Source organism: Perognathus longimembris, chromosome 17, assembly GCF_023159225.1.
Source record: "Perognathus longimembris pacificus isolate PPM17 chromosome 17, ASM2315922v1, whole genome shotgun sequence".
Taxonomy (NCBI): Eukaryota; Metazoa; Chordata; class Mammalia; order Rodentia; family Heteromyidae; genus Perognathus; species Perognathus longimembris.
This window is the reverse complement of record NC_063177.1, coordinates 56,716,148-56,720,503: the sequence shown is the minus strand read 5'-3', so window position 1 is coordinate 56,720,503 and position 4,356 is coordinate 56,716,148. Positions and strand designations below refer to the sequence as shown.

The 4,356-nt window shown below is 48.7% G+C and overlaps 1 non-coding gene across 1 annotated transcript; it reads right to left on the bottom strand.

Annotated features, from left to right (window-relative positions):
• Positions 1–3,062: 3,062 nt before the first annotated feature.
• LOC125366656 lies at positions 3,063–3,165 on the bottom strand. The gene has a single exon (XR_007213943.1). It is a non-coding gene; the product is annotated as a U6 spliceosomal RNA (small nuclear RNA).
• Between the last annotated feature and the right edge of the window lie 1,191 nt (positions 3,166–4,356).

The window sequence follows — 4,356 nt, the reverse complement described above, 5'->3', positions numbered from 1 at the left end:
ATTTCATGACTTGGAGGACAGGCTAAGAGCCACTGGACAAACTGACATGGCAGCACGTAATGCCACACAGGAGCTGGTGCAGGAATGTACTAGTGTGCTTGAGGGCCAGGAGGTGGGAGGAAGGACTGGCTATGGGCCTGGTTCCAGGTCAGTGGTACCCCAGTGCTCCGGCATCCATGTTAACTTTGTGCAAGCGAAGAGTATAGTTGCCAGTGCCTTTCCCTGTTCAGAAATAGCCCAGCTCTCAGAGAGGACTGCATATCAGCACATGGGCAGGACCACCAGAGCCCTCACTGGTGGGAGCGATGATTCTGTTGTGGCCCTTGCCATGGGGCTAAAGATGGTCGAAGTGAGACCTGTGCAGGGCTGTTTTCCCCCACACATTGCCAACTGTGTGGGTTTTAGCATTTGTTCCCTGTTTTCTCTATTTGTGCACACACAATTTCCACACATTATAAGCAACTTTGGTCAGTTCTCATTTTAAAATCTGGTTTTAGGTAAACTTTAACAGTACTTTCCTCTTGAAAAGGGCTAGCCAGGAAAGACGCCTCTTCTGTTTGAAGAGGACCCTGCTGGTCTCAACAGGGCTACTGTGGAATGGACTTAGGCCTCTTGCATACCCCAGGGCAGGCTCAGGTTTCGGGAAGCTCTTTCCTTCAGCTAAACCTCATGAGTTTCCTGTACTTCCAAAACCATCCAAGCAGGAAGTACTAAACCTCAGAAGGCAAAAATAGCTGAGACTCTCCTGACCGCTGTGGTTCCAAGATACAGAACCACCCTGTCGATAAATGCCTCCATTGTGGGTTTACTGTGTCTTGTCATTATAAATCTGACCTAAGCCTACTTCATTCCCCAAATAACTAAAGTTAGGCTTTTCTTAGCTGGGCCCAAAGGCTCCAGTCTTTAAGCCACCTCCCTCAAGTGTGGAGAGTTGGCATTAACACCACCAGCAACAAGACCTGGCTAGAAAGGTTTGCAGCCAGCTCAGTATGATGAGAAGGGGGCTGCTAGCTAGGCCTCACATACGTAGACCCAAGCCTCATAGCAATCAGTGAGGCCAGTGAGGTGGGATGCCACAGGCTCTCTCTCTGTGACTTAAGTATGAAACAACTTGGAGCAACAGCTGAGAGTATAAATCATTTTTCCATTGGCCTGGATAACTCTTTTAACTCCAAATACCTGGTATGTCCTTGTTTTCCCCTTTAGGTGGCTGGGTCAAAGTTCTATCGGTCCCCCTCCCCCACGCCCTATGTTGTCGTGATAGTCCCACATCCCCTGGTGTAGACGGTTCCCAGGTCATTCATTGGCTGCCAGGCTCAGTGACTAATCAGCACCTGTGCCTGAGCCCCAGGAACTCTGTGGATTTACAATCTTCAACAGGTCTCAGAATTCACCAGGCTGGCAGGGAGCTTGCCCATCCTGTTCACAGATAAGAGACTGGAGCACCAGAGAAGTGCAAGAGCAGAGACAGGACTTCCTGATGATGTCAGAGTACTCAGATATGTCCGGTTCACCTCCCCACAAGTTGGGTGACCCCCAACTAATGTATCCTCCAGCACCCTGTGTCAGGGTGATATCCCAGAATGACTCCCAGATGCAAGTCTTATGTCAGATTTGGCCCAGAAACATGATCTGGAGGCTCCACCAGCTGAGTTCCCCATGGACCCTTTCTACCAACTGTATCTACTGCTTTTTGTTGTGCTGAAGTTGGCACTTGAGGGGTGAGTTCTAAGTGAAACCCTTCATTTGTCTATGGGCTCAATGCTGTTGGTCTCCTCAGATCTGCAAAGATCTGTCAGCCTCCTCCAAATCTCTTGCAAATCTGACTCACCAGTACAGCTAAAACCTGGATCCTGGTAATAAGAAACCTAAAATTTCTGGGCACTAGTGTAGAGTTTATAGCAATGCCTCCAATTTTATTTTACACATCAACCAGTCTAGTGTGAGTTGTGCTGTGGTTTGGGTGTGTCCCCTGTAATACCTGCGTTGGAAACTTTGTCCCCAAAGCTATATATATGCTGATGTTATTTGGAGTTGGGTCCTTGGGTGCCAGGCTTTGCTCTACCCCCCCCCATCCACGTGGGGGGGGGTGTCCTGGGCTTGTCTGCCTATTCCGTGTGTGATCCTTTCTCGCTCTCTCACGTCCCCTGGCCAGTAGGGATTAATCGCGGGAGCGGGGACACCAAGTAGCCTCAGTTCGTGTGTGGTCGCGAGACCCCATGCCCGCCAGCCCAAGAAAGACATGGGCGCATGGGAGTCCCGGAGAAAGCCTCTGGGGCGTTCTGGTTTATTCAAAGGAGGGGCCAACAATTTATACCCCCAAAGGCGGGCACAGGAGAGGGGCTACCGGTTGGCTACTAAAAGGACTGTCCCTCAGGTGATGTCACAGCACTTCCTCTATGGGCGGAGACCACAGCCCCCCAAGGACTGGGTTTCTGGGGTCCCCGCCTTTGCACACATGCTCACCCCCAGGGGCGGGGGCTTCTCTTCCGGTTGAAGGCGGAAGGAGGGAGTGGCTAGCTTTTACACTGTCCCAGGGCTGGGGGAAGGGCAGCATCTCGGGAGTTCTCATTGCCCTTCCCCCATCAAGGCCAAACCTGAATCCCAACACTTGGGGACCAATTAGGGTTATATGAGGTCATGAGAGTGGGGCCCCTCAGGTTGGTAAGTTTATAAGCAACAGAACCCGGCTGTGGTGCCATGTTTGTAGTACTAGTTACTTGGGAGACTGAGGTAGCAGTACCATTTGAGGCTAGGTGTTCAAGTCCTACCTGGGCAACATGAGACCCCCATCTCAGAAGGATAAACCAATTCAGATGAAGAAGAAAGAAAAACAACACAAGAAGCACAAAGAGAAAAAGGACCTCTAGCCAATAGCATACTCCGAGAGGCCTCACCAGATGCTGATGCCATGCCCTCAGGCTTCCTAGACTCCAGAACCATGTGATAAATTTTTTTTTTAATTCAACTTTTCTCTTTCTTGTCAAAGTGTGGTACAGAGGGGTTACATATTCACACGTAAGGCAGAGAGCACATTTCATGTTCAGTTTGTCACCTCCTCCAAAAACACAGAACGCTTCACAAATTTATGTGTTGTCCTTGGGCAGGGGCCATGCTAATCCTCTCTGTATCGTTCCAATTTTAGTGTATGTGCTGCCAGAGCAAGCATAAATAAACTTCTATATCCATCATCCAAGCTACAGTGTGTTCAGTTGTAGCCACAGAAAACAGAGACAGGTAGACAGAGGACTAACTGAAATCTGTTAGTGGTTGGTTGAAAACTTGTGGTCTGCTGAATTCCTGGTGGAAACACAGATCTTAAGGCTAACACAGATGGCCAGGAGCTGCAGTGTTTAGGGACAGACACTCCTTTTTTCCAGTCTGGTAGTGCCCAGTGCTGCCTATTACTACCTCTTATTCTAATGTATCCTCATTCACAAAGCACAGTGACATGCACGTTCTGAGATACCTTCGTGTGTGTGTGTGTGTGTGTGTGTGTGTGTGTGTGTGTGTGTGTATGCGAGCATGCCAGACCTGGGCTTGAACTCAGGGCCTAGGCACTGTCCCTGAGCTTCTTTTTGCTCTAGGCTAGTGCCTTACCTTGAGCCACAGCTCCACTTCCTGCTTTTTTGTTTTAAGTTAACTTGACCTCATTTGTTTGGTTCCATTCACCCTTAAGGAATATGAAACATTTAAAAATTTGCACTGAGTTCACGCGTTCAGGAGTGACAACCTCACAGTGCTGCTGTACACAAGTATGAAGAGCCATCTGAAAGGTCAGGAAGAGCTTCTTCAGCCTTGAATGGTAGTCCATTTGTCCAGGGAGAGAAGACAGTGTTGACATCCCCCGCCCGCCCCCGCCGTGTGGGTTCCAGGAGTGACCATGAGCTCAGAGAAGCTGGAAACCCATACTATGTGGGACTGCCTGGTGGCCAATGCTTGTCCAGAATAACCCTATGAGGCTAGATGCCCAGGCAGAAGCAATGACCCGCAGTCCCATGGACCACAGAACTATACAGTGTAAAATCTGGGAGAGCAAAGATTATTATTATTTTATCAACCCCGTTGATCAAAATACCCAGGTAATATAAACCAGCATACAGACATGGGCTGCATTTTTCTATACTCATAATGTTAATCAAGTCTAAAAGGCACTGGACATTTTGAGCTATATGAGAACACCTTTTGTCTCTAACTGGACATAAGTGTAGATACAGTCTTCTTTTCTAGATTTGGTTATGCAGGTAGATTATCCTGCATAACATGTTTGTTTCTAGCACCCATCCTGAGCTGGCCTTGTTACTATGTCACTTGCCAGCTGAGCCTTCACAAACCTAACTATCCCAAAGGGAGCAA